Source organism: Myxocyprinus asiaticus, chromosome 37, assembly GCF_019703515.2.
Source record: "Myxocyprinus asiaticus isolate MX2 ecotype Aquarium Trade chromosome 37, UBuf_Myxa_2, whole genome shotgun sequence".
In the NCBI taxonomy this organism is placed as follows: Eukaryota; Metazoa; Chordata; class Actinopteri; order Cypriniformes; family Catostomidae; genus Myxocyprinus; species Myxocyprinus asiaticus.
Genome location: NC_059380.1, coordinates 36,539,364 through 36,564,749, shown reverse-complemented (window position 1 = coordinate 36,564,749; position 25,386 = coordinate 36,539,364). Strand labels below are relative to the sequence as shown.

Below are 25,386 nucleotides of genomic sequence, written 5' to 3'. Positions count from 1 at the left end.
GGTGCTGCCTTGCTGCCATCTTGACAAAGTGCTCCGGGATGATTTCGCTTCAAGTGTTCGTTCATGGCAGTTGTACTGCTGTGGTAAGCCATTTCCAATTTGCATAGCTTACACAGCACCACATTGTTGGGTCTCTGGCTAAAATACTCCCACGCTTTAGATGACTGTGGGTGAGTTTTTTTAGCTGCAGCTTGTTCTTCGGGGGAATCCATGCTTAAACCAGGTGCTGCCATTTTAATTACTCCATTGCGACGCGCCGACGCATGTTATGCAAATCGCCGTATTTCTGTAATCAATTACGTCGATGAATCATCCCAGCCCTATGGACGATATGACGATATATGTCATGGCGACGATATAAAGTGTCAATCGACAGAGATTTTGCTATATCGTGTATACCGCGATATGTAAATATCCATGTGCGCAGTGTGACCGTATCTATCAGTGGGCATGCTTCATGTGAAACTGTAACCAGGCTTGAGCGGGGGATGAATTCACCGGTTATTTACGCGCGCTGGTTTAATGCCAGATTTACTAAAGGAATTATGCAGATCAGGCAACAGCGCAAACGTGCCCACAAACTCATGGCTGATTATTTGCAATTCTGATTTTGCGGGCCGGTTCGGAGCGCTGTACTGTGGAGGAGGCAGAAGTCCACCGTGATCTGACTGACACACTGCCGGGACAGCATCACTGTGATCCAGACACCTGAATCATCTCTTTAACATGCCGAGGTGCGCTTCACTACTCCGCACATCTGTACGTCTTCTTCATTTGATACATTTTTGCTGATGTGTTCAAAAGAAAAGTTAAGAAAATGAAGGAGAGCTTGTTATTAAAACATCACAAACCTGGGTGCGACAATGACCAAAATGCCCATCCCTACGATCCATATGCTTAGAAATGAAGCATCCGTAACTGTCACATAACCAACACGTTTTTTTTAGATACAAAGAAAACAAAAACGTTCATCAACATGTGAACGACGAGGCCAGTTATGGTCTTAAGCCGGTATATACATGATGGACAAAGTTGAGCTACAATCACACTGTGTACAATCATACTGGGAATATTACAGCTGTCTTTTATAACAGTCTCCGTGTTGTTAACCTGTCAAGTTCATTTTGAGCGCACCACACGCATACAGCTGATCAGATCGGGAGCGGCATTAAGACAAGTGCTGTGAATTCTTTTTCTCTTCCTTATTCAGCCTTTGGTGAATTAACAACGTATCTAACCTACAGCGTTTGCAATGTTTTTATGCAAAATCTCGATTTAAAAGAAAAAAATAAATAAAATCATGTCAAAACACACATTTAAATTAATCTGAAAAAAAATAAAAATAAAAATCAGAAAAACTACCCAGCCCTCCATACAAGGATATAATAAAATGATGCGTGGAAAAGAAAATGTTGGCAGTCTGACTGAGTTTGATTCATAGATCATTCATCTTAGTAATGATTTGATGCATTGGGCACTGCTGCAGGTTGTATAAAAAACTCTCCCCTGCAGAATGTTCATTTTTGGCAACATTCATTCAAATGGTTTGACATACTAGTCATGAGTACTTTATATGTGATGTAAAATATTTACATTTTCACTGCAAATGTCACGTAACGCTGGAATTCACCATTAGCTAAATCACAGCATAAAGACATCTCTAATAAAATGCGAGTTCATTTGTTCACCTCAAAGAATGCTTATTTCATAAAGAATATTAACAAGCATTATTGCATTTGATACAATCCTTAACATCATAAGTTAAAATACATAAAAAAAAAAAAATGATTGTCATTCATATGTATTTCCCTGTATATTCATATTTAAATGCTCATGAAATGACCCGTTTACCAATACATAATGCTTGCTAATAACAAATAAAAAAAATTATAAAGCGTTTCCAATACATCTTTGCAATTGTTTATAAGGTGATCAACCACTTCTGCTATTTCGTCATGGCGAGTATGGTGTAAATAGTATAAACTTGAAAATTTCATTACCAGTGAAGGTGTCTAATGTGCTTTGTCATTTATCAAGTAGGCCTAAATATTGTCTTCTGTAGTTCTGTAGCAATTCTTAATTTATTTATTTTTTCAGCACCTGCATGTGTTGTGACAGTAATGTCACATTTTCTTTATTATTTTTTGTGAATGTGCTCCTAAATTTTTGACAATGCTCCTAAAATTTTAACTTGGGAACACGAGTGCTCCTAAACAAAATTTCTAGCGTTTTTTACAAAAACTCCTCTTTGTTAGCCAATTAAACAATGTTTCCTTGTTGAAACATTTAAATCTGCACAACTGAACACTTAAATTCAAATTTTAGGCAAATTTTGCAAGCCAAAAAAGCACAAGCAGAAAAAAATCCCTAGTAAAAATATTCAATTCAATGGAAAAATTTACTAGGGGTGGGAATCACATGGTAATTGGTAATACAATATTATATAGATATCTATCTAGGTTACGATTAGGGATGTGCGAGACTAGTCGACTAAACGGTTTGGATGCTGCTAGTCGACACTGGAATTACTAGTAGTTCATATTTCCCCCCATTAAACTGATAATAATTTTTAGCAATTTAAGTTTGGCTTTATATTTTTACAGAGGCTGCACTTAAATTACTGTCATATTAATGTTACATATTTTAAATATAATTAATAATACAAATATCATTTTAAAGAGGATATCTGGAGCAGATACAGAGTTTAATTTCACCTCAGTCTGCGTGTGCGTCTTCCCTCTCTCTCTCGCGGCGCGCGCAGGAAAATGTCCTCTCGCTACACAAGCAAACTCAGCAAAGTAGTTATGAAATCACTTCAGTGGTACGGGAATCGGCTTTCCAAACCTTTGAAAGTCCTAAGGATGTTTTCACATCTGAGTCTTCTTTACATCTGTGCATCTGTGCATTTTCCGCTGAGCAGGCTTTTTCCAAGCGCAGGACAGCCACCTTAGGTGAGTCAAGTCCCATCTTTCACCAGACCATGTCGACGTGTTAATTTTACTCATCAAAAAAATTATGCTTTTGAGTTAGTAGCCTAGAAAATAACTGTTTTAGACTAGGTATGCAATTTTTTTAATCTGCTGATTAAGAAGGCTATTTTCAACGAGGTGCCGACTGCTTAATGGGTTAAACTCTTTTATTCTTTGAGCACGTCATGTTTAGAATACATTAGGTTTATTGTAGGCTACATCACAGGCCTATTTTTTCTATCCTATAGCTACTTTTTTTATTTATTTTTTTATTAACTGTTATTGGTTAACGTTCTTTACCGAACAGCTGTTATATTAGATCAATGGTTAATGCACGACTGCACGTCGTGAAATACGCGCAACTTTTCAGCACATTTTTTTCCTCTCTCATAGATTTGGCTTCGTCTACCTGTTAATTATTTTCAACAATGTCCTGACTGTTTTAATATGTTAAGTAACTTTTACTTGGTGATTTCCGTTTAGAGCAGGCTTTTAGGGTTGTTCCATTGATCCTGCACTATTCATTCAGTTGTTTTCAATAAATATGTCAGTTAAATATTCGCTAATGTTGATTCAGTGAATGTGTGTCATGTTCTATATTTAACGTACAATGATCATAATTCAAGGCGAACACGTTGCAGATAAATGCCCCTTTTCAGTGGAATTTAGCATCGGATTTGGAATAGATTAAGTATTTTAAATGGGTCGCATAAACACTTTTTTTTTTTTTTTTAACTGTTTTCTGAAGGTTGGTTTCTCTTTAGACTAGTCGGTTACAAAACTTCCGTTTAAACGACAGTCAAATTAGTCGTAGCGCACATCCCTAGTATTAAGTGGAAGACAAGAAATCCACGCTGATATCAGCCAAAAAAAGATACAATCTGTGCTGAAATGTTTTGAAAACGTAAACGTAATACAAATCATGGTGATGCTGGGTGCTTCAACAGGCCAAAGCAGAGACGCTGGTCTTCACATCTCACAACTTCCGTGTTTTATGTCATGACCCCTTTAATGTTTACAGATTGGTCCCATTCACTTCCATTGTAAGAGCCTCACTGTAACCCAGATTTTTGCTTTTTTTTTATTTTCAAGAAAAGGACGGATGAATCGACATTAATTTTTGTGGTAATCAACATTATGCCACAAATGCTGTCAAATGAGCTTAACTTGTATTGAACCCGAAATATTCCTTTAAGTACTAGATCAATTTGGTTAAAGGTGCAATATGTAACAATTTTCATGTAATATTCGCCTTTTTTTTGCCAAAGTGTGAACGGCTTGTAAAGCAACTTAAAAAAATGAGACCTTCCCGGACTTCCTAAGTTGCCTATTAAAGCCTGTAGACCGATTTTCATGTGAAGGGAGCGGGTCGCTTTTGCCGGGAAAATCCAAAGGATGTGACGTTTATGCGCGCTCCTGGGAAGTCCGGGAAGGGCTCACTTTTTAAGTTGCCTTGATTCAGTGCTTCTCTTCCGCTATTCAACTGCGACAACAAACTGCAATACTAGGTAACTTTATCTTAGAGGTGGAATCCAGCAAACGTCCGGCTCCCAGCACAACACAGACTCCTACACAAACTCAGAGTAAGCCAAAAAAATATATGTATATTATTTATCTACCGAATCCCATATGGCTAATTGGGAACGTGATCGTGGTCGTGGTCAAGCGAAAACTGAGTGAACATCAGCAGAGCATTTGATTACGGGAGGGACCTTCGCTCGGTTTTGGGATCAAAACCAACCCTGAATTGACATTCTTCTTATTGGACAGGTAAGCTTACATAACTGCAAAGCATGTGAAATATAGTGCCATAAGGATTGATCAGTGTAATTTTAGCTAACTTGATCTTGCCTGCTAACACTGACGAACTGCAAGCTACCTTGCTTCGTAACTTTCAAATAATTTCAACGATCTTCTCTTTATACTAAAAGTCAGGTATACAGGATAAATTTAAGCAAATACACTGGTTTCTTGATTGTAGTACAACATATGACATACAAAACATACAATAGTGCAACATAACTGCAGTTCAACAGTAAACTGTCTGGTATAGTTTGGTAGTATGTAGCTGTGTGTATGAGTATGCTATGTTAGCTGATAAGTAGTTTTAGTTTAGTCTCAAAGTTTGTAGTAAAACAATCATACCTGTGTAATTTTAATTATGCTACCTCATCTGTCAGCATGATGCCATGAATCACGTTGTCTCTTTGTACGTTACATTTTGGCCGATGCTTGCTTGCTCGCATACCTATGGAGTGCGTGCACGAGCGCGAGCAACAGGTAGCTGGCTGCAGTTCACTTAACGGCCACAGGTGTCATTAATGACAAGGGTTTCTGAATCTTACATACTGCACCTTTAATAGAAAGCTTTTTTCCCATGATCATAAAACAAATGTGGAAAAATGTAAATAATATCAATTTTTGGCACATGAATATCAATACAATAACGTGAGATGAAATATAGCAGTACTCTGACATATTGATGATTCCCCACATCTACAATTTACACAAGAATGGATTTATGAATGCTTTACGCTCGTGTTTTGTGAATAATGTGGCCCGATAGGGTAAGTGACCGTTTCATCAACTGGTGCAGCCTGTCAAAAACAAAAAAATTCTTACCAGAATTTTCACAAATTAAATCTAGATAAGACACCTCTTAGATTATTAATAGTGTGTTAACAAAAATTACACATCCTTTGAAAGCCTCTCCCTAGATGAAAATAAAAATGCATAACTCTTATGTTGTATCAAACAGGACTAAGCCTACACAGTTTGGGTCAATTTCACTGATATACTTTTTAGGGCTGTGCAATATGTCAAAAATATTTTTATCGATAATCGCCTTAAAACATATTGCGATATCCTATTATATTGTCAACCCCTCTTGCTAAGGGTCGGTGAATATTTTTGCTTTATTGATTTTGCTTTATACATTTTATTCATTTATAGAAACAAGAAAAGCATAAGACATTTCTAAATTCAAACAGCACTTTAAACTAAATTAAAATAAAGTGATCAAAAAATCGTATATAACCACCTCCCCAAATCCAAACATTTATCGTCCCCAACGGCCCCATTTGCCATCACGCAAGTATCCATTAACGACAACAGGTGGAAAATTACTAATAGCCTACAGATTAAGAACTAAAGACAATTATAAACATAATAATAAAGCCTAATAAATTCCCTTGTGTTTCCAAAATATTGCTGCTAAATGTGCGTCCTTATAGAATTTGTGTTATATTGCATTTTGAGAATACATTTAACGCTGCCTAAAGAAAACAGAACTCAATTTTAGGTTCAAGGTGAACGTGTCATTTTTTATTTTATGATTTAATCACTTTTGTCTTTGTTTCTTTAATACAAAGATATATAATACTGAACCTGCAGAGTTGCATTCACAATGCATGTTAACTGCGAACTGCTCTGTGGAAATAAAGTGAACTAAACTCACAGCACAATTTGCACATGCATCTATACACAACTATTACCTAATAGTGCTGATGTTATAAGGGAATATTGGTTCAGTGCTGGATTGGTCCATTCTAGAGATTTTCGTTCAAGTCCTGCCTTCTTCCTGTGATAGTTAAAACATTCATTTGTGGCAGGAAAAAGCATTTCCTCAATGACCAGAAAATAGACAGTGGCAACTTGCTGCAATACACATAATGATGCAAGAAAAACTAGCCATTCTTAAGTTCTGCTGCCAACTCTACCCATTTTAATGAGTTCATTTGAGTGGCACAGATCAATGTTTTGGTAACCTCACATCCTTAGAGGCCCAGGGAGAGAAATCAATACAAAAACAGTTGCATGGACACAAATATCCATCATTACTGCTGACCACTGCTTTTCTTTCAAATTTCCATGACCAACAACCTGCAGAATAGTCAATTAATAACAGTCAAATAGCTAAAAATGGCATGGCTACAGAATGCTTATGTGTGTAAGAAAGAGTGAGAGATATCCCCAATATATATACACTGGCGGCCAAAAATTTGGAATAATGTACAGATTTTGTGGTTTTGGAAGGAAACTGGTGCTTTAATTCCCCAAAGTGGCATTCAACTGATCACAAAGTATAGTCAGGACATTACTGATGTAAAAAACAGCACCATCACTATTTGAAAAAAGTCATTTTTGATCAAATCTAGACAGGCCCCATTTCTAGCAGCCATCACTCCCACACTTTATCCTTGAGTAATCACGCTAAATTGCTAATTTGGTACTAGAAAATCACTTGCCATTATATCAAACACTGCTGAAAGCTATTTGGTTCATTAAATGAAGTTTAACATTGTCTTTTTGTTTGTTTTTGAGTTGCCACAGTATGCAATAGACTGGCATGTCTTAAGGTCAATATTAGGTCTAAAATGGCAAAAAAGAAACAGCTTTCTCTAGAAACTCGTCAGTCAATCATTGTTTTGAGGAATGAAGGCTATACAATGCTTGAAATTGCCAAAACACTGAAAACTGTAGTGTACACCTTTGTATGAAATCTTCAAAGACAAAGGACAACTGGCTCTAACAAGGACAGAAAGAGATGTGGAAGGCCAGATGTACAACTAAACAAGAGGATAAGTACATCAGAGTCTCTAGTTTGAGAAATAGACACCTCACATGTCCTCAGCTGACAGCTTCATTGAATTCTACCCGCTCAACACCAGTTTCATGTACAACAGTAAAGAAGACGACTCAGGGGTGCAGGCCTTATGGGAAGAATTGCAAAGAAAAAGCCACTTTTGAAACAGAAAATCAAAAAGAAAAGGTTAGAGTGGGCAAAGAAACACAGACATTGGACAACAGATAATTGGAAAAGAGTGTTACGGATCTTAACCCCATTGAGCTTTTGTGGGATCAGCTAGACTGTAAGGTGCGTGAGAAGTGCCGGACAAGACAGCCACATCTATGGCAAGTGCTACAGGAAGTGTGGGGTGAAATGTCACCCGAGTATCTGGACAAACTGACAGCTAGAATGCCAAGGATCTGCAAAGCCGTCATTGCTGCACGTGGAGGATTTTTTTAATGAGAACTTTCTGAAGTAGTTTAATTTTTTTCAAATTGTAATAATTAAATTTTTCACGTTATTAATGTCCGGACTATACATTGTGATCAGTTGAATTCCAATTTAGTGAATAAAAGTACAAATGTATTTCCATAAGAGCGAAATCTGTATATTATTCCAAACTTATATATATATATATATATATATATATATATATACACACACACACACACACCCCCACAATGTTTACATGTGTTCATATATATGAACTGACACACTTTATAATATTGGGGGAGGGTACGGGTCTGAGTGGCTAAGTTTACGAAACGTTGCTGAGATCAACAATGCAATTCTATAATTTCATCTAAGTTAACTACACACAAACACCGATTCAATGTCAAATAAAAATAAATCAATTCAACATATCTCCACTCAAAGTGATGCTGTATAACTGCAGGCCATCAAACCACACCAGTTCAACTGACCAAATATCTCTGCACATTCGTGCACATTCAGCTTACAACAACCAGACAAATAACACTAGAATTAGCATAAATAACGATATAATGACAATATGGAATAACAAACAAGTTATAACCGTTATCTGTCGTTCCCTGTCGACTGCCAGCAACGCATGAGAAATTCAAAGACAGAAAAGGCTTTGTATTTAAAGCATATATCCTTTAGACCAATTGATACATAGATATTACATGGTTTATACATAATATGATTATTGCTGTAGAAGTGTCTGAGGTAAAATCTGACCGGTTCTCCTCAGCCTGAGCTAGCCGCCTGTGCTAACTGCCCTATGGTGCATTTGAACATGTTTTATTCATAGAATACCGATCCAAAATGTCTCAGTTCATACCATACACATTCATAACTCGATATACCACTAGTTCAAGCAACGATATTGGTTATAAGAAGACAAATATGGTTAATATTTTGAGCGTCATTGGCACTCACCGTATCCTTACTGCGTCTCTGCGCCGGGCGTTGGCAGGTCCGCGCGCTCGGGGTTTCCAGCACTAATAAGCAGGGGCGAGCAGTGAGCTGCGTCACTCTACACTAAAAAATAAATATATTTAAAATTATATTAAATTGTATATGTATAAATTGTATATATATATATATATATATATATATATATATATACACACACACAGTAATGTGCAAAAGTCTTTGGCACATAAGATATTTCACAAAAGCATTTGTCTTAAGATGGTTATTTATATCTTCAGCTTTAGTGTGTCAATAGGAAATATAAATGTTAGACTCCCAATCATTACTTTTGCAAATAGAAAATACTGGAATAGAAGAACAGGGAGCCCTGCAACAGATGTCATGGCCCCCACAAAGCCCCCCACTGAACATCGAGTCAGTCTGGGATTACATATAGTGACAGAAGTAATTGAAACAGCCTAAATAGATATGTGGTGAATTCTCCAAGAAGCCTGGAACATCCTATCTGCCAACAACCAAGAAAAACTGTGTCCAGGTGTACCTAGGAGAATTGGTGCAGTTTTAAAGGCAAAGGTGTTCACACCGAATATTGATTTCACTTGTTTATGTTTACTGGACTTTGTATGACATTAAGTGATATATGAAAACTATTTATGTCATTATTTTTGAAGACATCCTCACTATGCAACATTTTTCTCAAATGCCTAAAACTTTTGCACAGTACTGTGTATACACACACACACACACACACACACACACAGGTGCATCTCAATAAATTAGAATGTCGTGGAAAAGTTCATTTATTTCAGTAATTCAACTCAAATTGTGAAACTCGTGTATTAAATAAATTCAATGCAAACAGACTGAAGTAGTTTAAGTCTTTGGTTCTTTTAATTGTGATGATTTTGGCTCACATTTAACAAAAACCCACCAATTCACTCTCAAAAAATTAGAATACATCATAAGACCAATAAAAAAAAAAAAAAAAAAAAACATTTTTAGTGAATTGTTGGCCTTCTGGAAAGTATGTTCATTTACTGTATATGTACTCAATACTTGGTAGGGGCTCCTTTTGCTTTAATTACTGCCTCAATTCAGCGTGGCATGGAGGTGATCAGTTTGTGGCACTGCTGATATGGTATGGAAGCCCAGGTTTCTTTGACAGTGGCCTTCAGCTCATCTGCATTTTTTGGTCTCTTGTTTCTCATTTTCCTCTTGACTATACCCCATAGATTCTCTATGGGGGTTCAGGTCTGGTGAGTTTGCTTGCCAGTCAAGCACACCAACACCATGGTCATTTAACCAACTTTTGGTGCTTTTGGCAGTGTGGGCAGGTGCCAAATCCTGCTGGAAAATGAAATCAGCATCTTTAAAAAGCTGGTCAGCAGAAGGAAGCCTGAAGTGCTCCAAAATGCCTTGGTAAACGGGTGCAGTGACTTTGGTTTTTAAAAAACACAATGGACCAACACCAGCAGATGACATTGCACCCCAAATCATCACAGACTGTGGAAACTTAACACTGGACTTCAAGCAACTTGGGCTATGAGCTTCTCCACCCTTCCTCCAGACTCTAGGACCTTGGTTTCCAAATGAAATACAAAACTTGCTCTCATCTGAAAAGAGGACTTTGGACCACTGGGCAACAGTCCAGTTCTTCTCCTTAGCCCAGGAAAGACGCCTTTGACGTTGTCTGTGGTTCAGGAGTGGCTTAACAAGAGGAATACGACAACGGTAGCCAAATTCCTTGACATGTCTGTGTGTGGTGGCTCTTGATGCCTTGACCCCAGCCTCAGTCCATTCCTTGTGAAGTTCACCCAAATTCTTGAATCGATTTTGCTTGACAATCCTCATAAGGCTGCGGTTCTCTCGGTTGGTTGTGCATCTTTTTCTTCCACACTTTTTCCTTCCACTCAACTTTCTGTTAACATGCTTGGATACAGCACTCTGTGAACAGCCAGCTTCTTTGGCAATGAATGTTTGTGGCTTACCCTCCTTGTGAAGGGTGTCAATGATTGTCTTCTGGACAACTGTCAGATCAGCAGTCTTCCCCATGATTGTGTAGCCTAGTGAACCAAACTGAGAGACCATTTTGAAGGCTCAGGAAACCTTTGCAGGTGTTTTGAGTTGATTAGCTGATTGGCATGTCACCATATTCTAATTTGTTGAGATAGTGAATTGGTGGGTTTTTGTTAAATGTGAGCCAAAATCATCACAATTAAAAGAACCAAAGACTTAAACTACTTCAGTCTGTGTGCATTGAATTTATTTAATACACGAGTTTCACAATTTGAGTTGAATTACTGAAATAAATGAACTTTTCCATGACATTCTAATTTATTGAGATGCACCTGTATATATATATACAGGGTTGGGGAGTAACTGAATACATGTAACGGAATTACGTATTTAAAATACAAAATATAAGTAACTGTATTCCACTACAGTTACAGTTTAAATCATTGGTAATTAGAATACAGTTATATTCAAAAAGTATTTTGATTACTGAAGCGATTACTTTGCATTTTATTGTCATTTGTTTCATTTAATATTTAGTCCTTTCAGTTGGAAAACATTTATACACAAATGATGTGATCCAAAGTGCATTTGAACAGCGGTGAAACACTTTCTTATGATGTGTTACATTCATACGAGCAGACAGAGAAGTACATTTGAAGTAAGTTTGGAGCAGAAGAAATAGAAATAAACCTTGTGTAAATTGTCAGCTTTACGCTAAGCTAAAATGCTATTTCTAGCCATTTTACATGCACGTTACCAGGCACGATCATATTTTTTTATCAAGAAAATTCACTTTGGATCATACATTTTTTTTTCTAGTAAGACCTTTGATATTAGGGCAAAAAACATATTCTTGATAATAATTTTTGTATTGTTTTCCTGTAAAAATAACACTGCATAAGATATTTAGGTTTTTCAGAGAATGTATTTTTAATATTTGTGTTTTGCCTTACTGTACTGGCAGAGTTTTTATAGTCAAAACAAGTGAAAAAATCTACCAGTGCTGAAGAAGTAATCCAAAGTATTTAGAATACGTTACTGACCTTGAGTAATCTAACGGAATACGTTACAAATGACATTTTACAGCGTGTATTCAGTAATCTGTAGTGGAATACATTTCAAAAGTAACCCTCCCAACCCTGTGTGTGTGTGTATATATATATATATATACAGGTGCATCTCAATAAATTAGAATGTCGTGGAAAAGTTCATTTATTTCAGTAATTCAACTCAAATTGTGAAACTCGTGTATTAAATAAATTCAATGCACACAGACTGAAGTAGTTTAAGTCTTTGGTTCTTTTAATTGTGATGATTTTGGCTCACATTTAACAAAAACCCACCAATTCACTATCTCAAAAAATTAGAATATTTTGACATGCCAATCAGCTAATCAACTCAAAACACCTGCAAAGGTTTCCTGAGCCTTCAAAATGGTCTCTCAGTTTGGTTCACTAGGCTACACAATCATGGGGAAGACTGCTGATCTGACAGTTGTCCAGAAGACAATCATTGACACCCTTCACAAGGAGGGTAAGCCACAAACATTCATTGCCAAAGAAGCTGGCTGTTCACAGAGTGCTGTATCCAAGCATGTTAACAGAAAGTTGAGTGGAAGGAAAAAGTGTGGAAGAAAAAGATGCACAACCAACCGAGAGAACCGCAGCCTTATGAGGATTGTCAAGCAAAATCGATTCAAGAATTTGGGTGAACTTCACAAGGAATGGACTGAGGCTGGGGTCAAGGCATCAAGAGCCACCACACACAGACGTGTCAAGGAATTTGGCTACCGTTGTCGTATTCCTCTTGTTAAGCCACTCCTGAACCACAGACAATGTCAGAGGCGTCTTACCTGGGCTAAGGAGAAGAAGAACTGGACTGTTGCCCAGTGGTCCAAAGTCCTCTTTTCAGATGAGAGCAAGTTTTGTATTTCAATTGGAAACCAAGGTCCTAGAGTCTGGAGGAAGGGTGGAGAAGCTCATAGCCCAAGTTGCTTGAAGTCCAGTGTTAAGTTTCCACAGTCTGTGATGATTTGGGGTGCAATGTCATCTGCTGGTGTTGGTCCATTGTGTTTTTTGAAAACCAAAGTCACTGCACCCATTTACCAAGAAATTTTGGAGCACTTCAGGCTTCCTTCTGCTGACCAGCTTTTTAAAGATGCTGATTTCATTTTCCAGCAGGATTTGGCACCTGCCCACACTGCCAAAAGCACCAAAAGTTGGTTAAATGACCATGGTGTTGGTGTGCTTGACTGGCCAGCAAACTCACCAGACCTGAACCCCATAGAGAATCTATGGGGTATTGTCAAGAGGAAAATGAGAAACAAGAGACCAAAAAATGCAGATGAGCTGAAGGCCACTGTCAAAGAAACCTGGGCTTCCATACCACCTCAGCAGTGCCACAAACTGATCACCTCCATGCCATGCCAAATTGAGGCAGTAATTAAAGCAAAAGGAGTCCCTACCAAGTATTGAGTACATATACAGTAAATGAACATACTTTCCAGAAGGCCAACAATTCACTAAAAATGTTTTTTTTATTGGTCTTATGATGTATTCTAATTTGTTGAGATAGTGAATTGGTGGGTTTTTGTTAAATGTGAGCCAAAATCATCACAATTAAAAGAACCAAAGACTTAAACTACTTCAGTCTGTGTGCATTGAATTTATTTAATACACGAGTTTCACAATTTGAGTTGAATTACTGAAATAAATGAACTTTTCCACGACATTCTAATTTATTGAGATGCACCTGTATATATATATATAAAAAAGAAACGACCCTTTTAAAGATCATTTTGTAAAAATACAAATAACTTTACAGATCTTTATTGTAAAGGGTTTAAACAATGTTTTCCATGCTTGTTCAATGAACCATAAACAATTAATGAACATGCACCTGTGGAATGGTCATTAAGACACTAACAGCTTACAGACGGTAGGCAATTAAGGTCACACTTCTAAAAATTTTGGACACTAAAGAGACCTTTCTACAGCTCGGGACTTTCATACCAGAGGAGAGGAGCCACTAGAAGACAACGGCTGGAGGACGCGGTGGCAACACTGGGTTGTGACTGGAGCGAAGATGGGTGGAAGTTTTGTAGAATCCGGAAGTGATCTGGAAATGGAGGAAGAATGTAGCGGGGAATATGAAGGATTTAACAACAGTACGTGGAATTTAGTAGAGAATCGGAAAAGGAAAAAGAGTGTTAGTCAAGCATCTGGTATGGATAGTGAGAGAGAAAACCATCAGACTAGAAGAAGGAATGAAGAACATAAGGTAATAATAAAGTTTATGCCAGAAGTAGTAAACCATCTGAATCCATTAAAATTGACTAAAACATTGAAAGAAACGACTGGAATTAGAGAAAGTGTTAAGATGTTATGGGATGATAAACTGCTGGTGTTTTGTAAGGGTAGTACACAACAAAAGAAAGCTCTAGGGCTAAAATCTCTGATGGGACAGAAAGTCATTTGGTCAGCAATGGGAGAAAAGAAATGGATGAGGGGTGTAATTACAAGGATCCCTACTGATGTTTCTGTTGATGTAATCAAGAAAAGTATAACAGGAGCTAAAGTGATTGATGCCAAGTGTTTGAAATGCGTCAGAAATAAGGAAAAAATGGATAGCCTCTCTGTGTTGTTACATTTCGATGAGGAAAGAATGCCAGAACGAGTGTTTTTAGGATTCATGAGTTACATAGTAAGGCCATACATTCCACCACCATTGAGATGTTACAAGTGCCAAAAATATGGACATGTGGTGATGGTATGTAAAGGAAAGCAACATTGTGCAAGATGTGGTGAAGGCCATGAGTATGGAAAATGTGAGGAAGGAGTGAAACCTAAATGTTGCAATTGTGGGGGTGATCATAGTGCTGGATACAAAGGATATCAGACAAGAAAGAATGCTGCTAAAATACAAAATGTCAAGATAACTGAGGGATTAATTTATGCTGAAGCCATTTAACGAGTGAAATGGACAGAACAGAAGGAAACGCAAGAGAATGAAGATGAATCAAGGAGGCAGAGCAAATGGTTGAATCAAGGCATAGTAAATGATATCTACATCACTGTAGATACACTGGCATTCATTATGTTTATAGCAGAAGTAGTAAATTGCTCGGGCCAAACTGAAAGTAGAACAGAAAGAATAACAATAATAATTAGAGCAGCAGATAAGTACCTAAAAACGAATAGATTAACAGTTGATCAAGTAAATGAGAAACTGAAAATGCAAACAACAAATTCTCAGAACGTATATGGAGGATCATAATGGTGCTGATTGTCTTGCAGTGGAATGCAAGAAGTCTAATAGCAAATGGACAAGAATTTAAAAATGTATAGATGATTATAAAGAAAAACCTCATACTATATGTATTCAGGAATCTTGGAATTTAAATTTTGTAGTTCAAGGGTATTCAGTAGTATGTAAGGATAGAAATAAAGGTAATGGTGGTGGAGTAGTGACTCTCATTAAGCAAGGAATAGAATTTAGGGTGATAGAAGTGAATGGGGAGTTTGAATCAGTAGTGGTGGAGGTATGGACAGGAAATCAGTGTAAGAATAATAAATTTTTATAATCCATGTAATAGGTTTAAAAATGATTTAATACAAAAAATTGGTGGTAAGGGAAATTTTAGACTGGTGTGGTGCGGGGATTTTAATGCACATAGTACTTTATGGGGTAGTGCATCCAGTGATCATAATGGAAATATTGTGGAAGAAATATTGGATAGTAATGATCTAGTTTGCGTAAATGATGGAAAACCAACAAGGATAGATGTTGCGTGAGGATACTACTCAGCAATAGATTTAACTATTGTGTCACAAAGTCTGGCTAGACAATGTAAATGGGAAGTGCTAGATCAAACTACAGTAGGTAGTGATCATTACCCCATCAGATGCATAATAGGTACAGAAGTGGAAGAACATATGAAAGAGAAAATTCCAAGGTGGAAATTTAAAACAGCGGATTGGAAAAAATGTAAGGAATTAAGTGAGTCAAAAATGCTAGGAATGAAAAATAATATAGAGGAGGTAGAGGAGTTAAGTAGTACAGTAAATGAAATTCTCTGTTGTAAAGCTGAAGAAATAATTGGGAAAAATTCAGGGGAGAGGAGAAGGAAGGCTGTGCCATGGTGGACAGGGAAATGCAGTGAGGTAGTATCAATTAGAAATAAAGCACTGAAAAAGGTAAAGAAAACGTATTCCTTCCAAGACGTAATACTATATAAGAGATCTCAGGCAGGAAAAGTAATTAGGGCTGCTAAAAGAATTTACTGGAGACAATTTTGTGATGAAATTGGTGAAAGTTTAAATATAAGTGATTTATGGGGCATGTTTAGAAAAATGGGAGGGATTCAAATGCATAGAACAGTACTGGTAATAATAGATGGGAATAAATATATCATTTCTGATAGTGAAAAAGCATTTGTTAAAATACATGGCAATTGTAATATATTAGAGGATATGAAAATACAAAGAGAAAAAACTGAGGGAAAATATGGATATCATGGTCCAAAGAGGGCCTCCTGGATGTACCTTGGATGTAGATTTTACATTATATGAACTTAAGCAGGCATTGTCAGGTATAAGACATACATCTCCAGGAAAAGATGATATATGCTATGAAATGATAAAGCATCTATCAGATATATCATTAAATAATATATTACATCTTTTTAATAAGGTATGGGAATTAGGAAAGCTCCCAACTTCTTGGAAACATGGAGTAATTGTTCCTGTAGCTAAACCAGGGAAGAACCATTCCATAGCAGCTAATTATAGACAGATAGGACTAACATCCAATTTATGCAAAATAATGGAAAGAATGGTAATAGCCAGACTAAACTACATGATCGAAAATAAAAAATCTGTTATGTCCACATCAAAGTGGTTTTAGGAAAGTTTGCAACACGATGGATTCTATTATATGCAGAGTAAAGCATTAAAGCCTATGATATGTTGTGGAAGGAGGGACTTTAAAATTGGACAGATTGGGTATTAAAGGTAGGTTATATAATTGGATCATGGATTTCTTTTTGGAGTGTTTATAGCCCGATATTGTTTAATATTATGATTAATGACATCTTCTCTAAAGTAGGACAAGGGATAGATAAATCCTTATACGCAGATGATGGAGCACTGTGGAAAAGAGGAAGGAATGTAACATGTAGAAAAAAGCATGAAGATATCAGTAGATGAAGTGGAAAAGTGGGCAGATAACTGGCGTTTCAGATTATCAGTAGAAAAACTCAAGTCAGTTGTTTCTCAAAAAGGAAGAGAACTCCACAAATAAGACTAAAATTGTATGAACAAACATTAGAACAAGTCTCAGTAATTAGGTTTTTGGGGGTATGGATGGACTCAAAGCTTACGCTTGATTATCACATTAAGAAAATAATAGACAAATGTAAAAAAGGGATAAATGTTTTATGATGTCTGGCAGGGGTTGATTGGGGTGTGAATCGGCAATCATTAAAAAGAATATACTGTGCAATGATTAGACCAGTAATAGACTATGGAAGCATAGTATATAGTTCAGCATCAGCATCAATATTAAGGAGAATTAATGTCATCCAATCACTAGCTTTAAGAATAAGTTGCAGGGCATTCAGGACATCCTCTATTCCAGCAATACAGTTGGAAATGGCAGAGATGTCTTTGGAAGTTTGGAGGCTAAAATTAAAAATGACATACTGGAGTACATTAAAGGGACATGCTGAAAAGCACCCAGCTAAAAAGCGAAAAATGTTGGGAACATGAAAGTGCAAAATTAAATAACTTTGGATGGAATGCACAAAAAGAAGCTCAGAACATAGGAATAGACTAAATTAATATCAGTTCCACAGTGGTAGTGCCAATAATACCTCCCTGGCTTTTCCCAATGCCAGCCGTTGATCTTCAGTTGTTAGATAAGATAAATATTTCAAAGGATATAGTTGTGAAACAGCATTTGGAACACGAATATTATAACAGTATTCAAATATATACAGATGGATCAAAGAACCCAGATTATGGACAAATGGCAGCAGCTGTTTTTATTCCTCACTTTAAATACAGTATTGTAAAAAGATTATCAGATTATGTATCAGTATATACAACAGAATTGATAGGAATTCTAATGGCACTTCAATGGGTGGAAGAAATTCATCCTATGGACGTAGTGAAATGGTCAGATTCATACTCAGCTCTAGTAAGTTTAAATACTGGAAAATATTTATCCGGGCAGGATATCTTATATGAAATTCTACAGCATATGTACAGAATATGCCAAATAGGAGTAAATATTTCCTTTCTATGGGTTCCAGCTCATGTGGGGGTTGAGGATAATGAGGAGGTGGACCATTTAGCAAAGAAGAAACATACTGAGATAGATATCAATGTCCCACTGAGTAAAGCTGAAGTAAAAGGAATAATTAAAAAGGCTCTAAATCAGAAGTGGCAAGAGATATTGGATAATGAGTTAAAAGGGAGACATTTATATAATACCCAGAATAAAGTTGGGGTTGAGAGGAATAAATATGGAAGCAGAAAGGAAGACACTATAATAACCAGGCTTTGAATTGGGCATACGTCCCTTAATTATTCTTTTTCAGTTATTGGAAAAAGAGAATCAGAGAGTTGTACACAATGTGGCCTACCGGAGACAGTTGAGCATGTGCTGATTTATTGCTCTGCATATGAGAGAGAAAGAATCCATCTTAAAGAAGTACTAAGTAATATAGTAGAAATAAATAAGCTGTCTTTAAAAATTATATTTCATAATGCACAGGAATATACAATATGTAAATCAAGGATATACAGTGCTCTGCTAAGTTATTTAAGGGAAACAGGATTGTTTAATACAATTTAGGAATTTTATTTTTATTTTATTATTATTATTTTTTTTTCCCCTTTAATCTTCGTTCCACAATCCAACCCAGTAGGTGGCAGATATGCACCACTAGCTGGTTTGCCAACCGCCATAAAACAGAAAGAAGAAGAAGAGACCTTTCTACTGACTCTGAAAAACACCAAAAGAAAGATGCCCAGGTCCCTGCTCATCTGCGTGAGGATGCCTAAGGCATGCTGCATGGAGGCATGAGGACTGCAGATGTGACCAGGGCAATAAATTGCAATGTCCGTACTATGAGATGCCTAAGACAGCGCTACACGGAGACAGGAAGGACAGCTGATCATCCTCGCAGTGGCAGACCACGTGTAACAACACCTGCACTACATCCAAATATCACACCTGCGGGACAGGTACAGGATGGCAACAACAACTGCCTGAGTTACACCAGGTATGCACAATCCCTCCATCAGTGCTCAGACTGTCCGCAATAGGCTGAGAGAGGCTGGACTGAGGGCTTGTAGGCCTGTTGTAAGGCAGGTCCTTACCAGACATCACCGGCAACAATGTCGCCTATGGGCACAAACCCACCTTCGCTGGACCAGACAGGACTGGCAAAAATTGCTCTTCACTGACGAGTCGTGGTTTTGTCTCACCAGGGGTGATGGTCAGACTCACGTATATCGTCGAAGGAATGAGCGTTACACAGAGGCCTGTACTCTGGAGCGGGATCAATTTGGAGGTGGAGGGTCCGTCATCTGGGGCGGTGTGTCTCAGCATCATCGGACTGAGCTTGTTGTCATTGCAGGCAATCTCATTGCTGTGCGTTACAGGGAAGACATCCTTCTCCCTCATGTGGTACCCTTCCTGCAGGCTCATCCTGATATGACCCTCCAGCATGACAATGCCACCAGCCATTCTGCTCGTTCTGTGCATGATTTCCTGCAAGACAGGAATGTCAGTGTTCTGCCATGGCCAGTGAAGAGCCCGGATCTCATTGAGCACGTCTGGGACCTGTTGGATCGGAGGGTGAGGGATAGGGTCATTCACCCCAGAAATGTCCGGGAACTTGCAAGTGCCTTGGTGGAAGAGTGGGGTAACATCTCACAGCAAGAACTGGCAAATCTAGAGCAGTCCATGAGGAGGAGATGCACTGCAGTACTTAATGCAGCTGGTGGCCACACCAGATACTTTTCTTTTGACCTCCCCCCCCCCCCCCCCCCCATTTGTTCAGGGACACATTTTTCCATTTCTGTTAGTCACATGTCTGTGAAACTTTTTCAGTTTATGTCTTAGTTGTTGAATCTTTTTATGTCCATACAAATATTTATACATGTTAAGTTTGCTGAAAATAAAAGCAGTATATATATATATATAAACACACACACACATATATATATATTAGACGGTGGCGATTTCTCAGGGCCAGCAAAGCCTTCTCTGCTGGTGTAACATGCCTAATAAATACGTAAATATTTTTTCATCCTTTCATTCTCTTTGACATTTTTGCCTATGTATTTTCAATGCATTCCTAATTAATCTACAAACGAATAGCAAAAAACAAAAACATTTATCCAGTCAGAATTTATTGCACACTGTTTTGAGATTGAACATGCCCCAGGCCTTCTAGCTGGCCTTGAGTGACGCAATCATGCTTTAAGTTATGTTCGTAATCTGAAAGCAAAGAGCGCGAGATCTTGCTGATGAGTCGGCTGTCATCACTGCTGGTATTGCCGTTGAGAAAGAGATCCTTATGGATTTAAAAACCTAAGATGTTTTGCATGATCGTGCGACTGATTAATTAAACAGGAAATGAGGACTGATTTTCACTTCAAGCAAATTAGTAAGTGCGTTTTGCATTGTTATAGCAACATTAGGAGTTTTCTGAATGTAAACTAGGCTGCTGGAGCATTCAGTGTCAGATCAAGTTTTGAAAAGTAATCGTGTACCCTGACAAAACAAAATTTATTGCAAGCAAAATTTGAATCGCAAATATTATTAGAGAGCTTTTTCTTTATTAGACCTCCTTGATTCTGGCTTTCGTGCATGGACGTGTTTTTAAAATGTCAGTTGGTATTATTAGTTGACTCCCACGTAATATATGATGGGCATACGGCATCTTATTCATTGTGAAACTGTGTTTTCTTAATGGCATGAATCGCACTGAAGGCCTAGACTTAAATTGCACGGGCCACAGCCGATATTAGAAATTATATATATTTTTTAACATTTACATACAGTTGTGCACAAAAGTTTGCATACCCTGGCAGAAATTGTGCAATTTTGGCATTGATTTAGAAAATATGACTGATCATGCTAAAAAACTGTCTTTTAAGGATAGTGATCATATGAAGCCATTTATTATCACATAATTGTTTGGCTCCTTTTTAAATCATAATGGTAACAGAAATCACCCAAATGGCCCTGATCAAAAGTTCACATACCCTTGAATGTTTGGCCTTGTTACAGACACACAGGTGACACACACAGGTTTAAACCGCTGAGCCACCACTGGGCAGTGGTGGCTCAGCGGTTAAGGCTCTGGGTTACTGATCAGAAGGTTGGGGGTTCAAGCCCCAGCACTGCCAAGATGCCACTGTTGGGCCTTTGAGCAAGGCCCTTGACCCTATCTGCTCCAGGGGTGCCGTATCATGGCTGACTCTGCACTCTGACCCCAGCTTGGCTGGGATATGTGAAAAAAAGAATTTCACTGTATATGTGCAAATGTATAATGTGTGATAAATATAATTATAAAATTATAAATGGCAATTAAAGGTTAATTTCCCACACCTGTGGCTTTTTAAATTGCAATTAGTGTCTGTGTATAAATAGTCAATGAGTTTGTTAGCTCTCATGTGGATGCACTGAGCAGGCTAGATACTGAGCCATGGGGAGCAGAAAAGAACTGTCAAAAGACCTGTGTAACAAGGTAATGGAACTTTATAAAGATGGAAAAGGATATAAAAATATATCCAAAGCCTTGAAAATGCCAGTCAGTACTGTTCAATCACTTATTAAGAAGTGGAAAATTCAGGGATCTCTTGATACCAAACCAAGGTCAGATAGACCAAGAAAGATTTCAGCCACAACTGCCAGAAGAATTATTCAGGATACAAAGAAAAACCCACAGGTAACCTCAGGAGAAATACAGGCTGCTCTGGAAAAAGACGGTGTGGTTTTTTCAAGCAGCACAATACGACGATACTTGAACAAAAATGAGCTGCATGGTCGAGTTGCCAGAAAGAAGCCAAATGCCACAAAAAAGCCTGGTTACAATATACCCGACAACACCTTGACACACCTCACAGCTTCTGGCACATTGTAATTTGGAGTGATGAGACCAAAATAGAGCTTTATGGTCACAACCATAAGCGCTATGTTTGGAGAGGGGTCAACAAGTATTGTGCTTCTTGAATAGGAGGACAAGTACTATCCTTAAATAAAAGACAGTTTTTTTGCATGATCTATCATATTTTCAAAATCAATGCCAAAATTTCATAATTTCTGCCAGGGTATGCAAACTTTTGAGCACAACTGTATTTCAATGTCATAAAATTCCATCAAATTGAATTGTGTAATGTTTAACTAAATTAAGTTATTTAAAACATAAAATATTTAGTTTTATTATTTAATTTCATTAAAGATTACTCAATTAAATTTGACGGAATTTTGTTATTAAATTGAAATAAATCTTAAGATCATTTATTTTTGAGAGTATCAGACTTTCTTAGAATATAGAAATTAGATGATGTAGGATATGAGATGCAGAAGAATTGCAGCAATATGATTTGAATCTAGGGAAATCAGGCTTTTAATCCTGAAATTCCTCGACGTCATAAATTAAAGGACCAGGCACCAACAAACCTAGTGAAGGCCTGCCTTTGGACAATAAAATGGTCAAAGAGACTGAAACGGCATGATTTAAAGAAAAAAGGTCATTGGTCAGAGAGGCCTCTCAGCATGACCTTCTGAACTTCCACACAGAGCTAAAACAGGCTTCACTTTGAAAGGTTTCCTTGCAAAGACCTTCAGATTTGCACGATTCTAATACTAAGACATTTCACCTTAATCCAGGAACATTTCACACAAAGTCACAGTACGTTACTGAAGTTAACCCTCTGGAATGCACAGAGTGCATTTGGACCGAGATATACACCATGCCTGGCCTGGCTAGATAATCTGAAAATTACTTTGACCTGTGATTACTTTTATAACTGACAAATTAATGATTATAGCCTGATGTACCTTTTTAAAATATGTGTAGTGATTTGTAATCACTTCTAACTAACAAATCGATGATTATAATCGTCAATCTTGTATGATTCATCTCATTCTACTAAGAATGGTAACTATTCAAGGTATAATATTTATGAAAGTGTGTCATGTTTGATATGTAAATGATTGCTTGTTTACGTTGAGAATTTTGATGACAACGAATGTCATGTCTTTTGTATTGTTTTCAAGATATAAAAGTTCATGATTAAACATTCACTATTTTGAGCGGGATTTCTCCACACAAAGGACTGTAAATCACTTTTGAAAAGGACAGACCAGCTGACCATGTGACTTTGAACAGCCACTTCTGATTGGCTCAGAACACCTTTTGGGGTGCAGCCAATTTCAGTTCAAAAGTCCTAAACAGGAAGAACATGCTCTCTCTTGCCTTCTTCTCGCCTCTCTTCCACTTGCTGCTCTTGCCCTTCTTCTTCCTCCTTCTTCGGTCCTCATGCCTCTTCCAGATCCTCCGTGCCATGTAGAGTCCAAGGAAAACTCGGGATACAAAAGTCCCGAGGAAGCCTCTCACTCTGCTCTACGGTTCACACACCCAACGGGAGTCGCGAATCTTCCTTGCAGAAGGCCTCGTTTCAAAGCCCACTTCATCATCCAACGAGACAACAATTATCAGCATTCATAACAGAGGTCCAAAGCACTGACGGAATGAACTTTCTACAAAGAGCCAAAGAACCAAGCAACACAAAGAAACGCAACGCAAGGAAATGCAACAACACGCAAGTACATCTCCAGACTTTTGTTCAAAGTGCTGGTGTATTAGTTAGATACTTTGGGTAATCCGACTGCAAATCTGTGTAGACTCAAAGAAGGATAAATGGTTCTTAAGGCATTGTCAATAGACTCCATAAAGTTCATTTCCTCTGTACTGATCATTCTGTCACTACTCATCAACCTGTTTCATGTTATATGTGTTAGATTAGTTTTATGTTTATAATAGCAATAAAGTTTGTCTGTGTTCAAAGATAATTTGACTGTGGTATATTTTGATAAATAATCTCATCCCTGTTTTTAAAAGATTTTGCTTCAAAGCTATACCTAAATATGTGTAATATTATTTTCAAAAAGCCATGAGAATAATATTACTCCAATAAGAGAATTAATCATAATTCCCTCATTAAAGCTAACTCCTTACAATAGAAACTGTGAGCAGATACGAGACGTTGTATTACGATTTTAATGGTGGTGAATTTTATTCAGACAAATAATCTAGTTATTTGTCATTTATCTAATTTATAATGGTTGTCCGATGCAACTAATTTCATTATAAATTTCCTTACATAATAATGTAGAATAAGAACAGTTTAAATGAATTCTTAGCTTATACTTACACATACCAAAATTCCCTACAATGATTTTATTAAAAACATTGCTGTTACATACAGGGACGTATTTATTTTTATTGTTGTTATTGTGTATAGTTGTCACTGTCACTAGTTCTGGATGTTGTTTAAGAATTATGATTCGGGTTACTGTGCTGTGTATTTTCCCTGTGTTTTCTCCCTCTTTTTCCTCTTTTGCTCCTCCCACACTCTCTCTGGCAGGTAGCTGATTGCTCCCAGCTGAGCCTGCTCAATAATTAGAATTAGAATTAGAATCAGCTTTATTGCCAAGTATGCTTACACATACAAGGAATTTGTCTTGGTGACAGGAGCTTCCAGTGTACAACAATACAAAAACAACAGCAAGACATAGATAATAATAAAAAATAAAAAACTAAAAATAATTATACACATATGTACAGACACACACATACATACATACACATACACATGGGTAGTGCAAATCTAATACAATCTGTTATGTACAGTGCAAATACAAATCTGTTATGTACAGTGCAATTTTTTTTTTCAGAGGAATGAAATGGCAGAAGAGGTTGGATGTGTTGGATAAATATAAGAAAGACTAAACTGTGTATTGCACATAGTTATTGCTCAATGGGGCAATTTAACTGTTCATGAGATGGATAGCTGAGGGAAAAAACTGTTTCTGTGTCTGACAGTTCTGGTGCTCAGAGCTCTGAAGCGTCGGCCAGAAGGCAACAGTTCAAAAAGGAGGTGGGCAGGGTGAGTGGGGTCCAGAGTGATTTTTCCAGCCTTTTTCCTCACTCTGGAAGTGTATAGTTCTTGAAGGGGGGCAGGGGGCAACCAGTAAACCTCTCAGCAGTCCGAACTGTCCTTTGTAGTCTTCTGATGTCTGATTTCGTAGCTGAACCAAACCAGACAGTTATTGAAGTGCAGAGGACAGACTCAATGACTGCTGAGTAAAACTGTGGCAGGTTGAATTTCGTCAGCTGGCGAAGGA

At 37.4% G+C, this 25,386-nt stretch overlaps 1 protein-coding gene across 2 annotated transcripts in view; it reads right to left on the bottom strand.

Annotated features, from left to right (window-relative positions):
* LOC127427919 (cell division control protein 42 homolog) overlaps window positions 1-9,023 on the bottom strand; it is a 39,849-nt gene extending 30,826 nt beyond the window's left edge. For both annotated transcript variants that reach the window (XM_051675862.1, XM_051675864.1), the window contains exon 1: window positions 8,944-9,023. The gene's annotated coding sequence lies outside the window, so the exon portion shown is untranslated. The remainder of the gene's footprint in view (window positions 1-8,943) is intronic.
* Window positions 9,024-25,386: the final 16,363 nt, after the last annotated feature.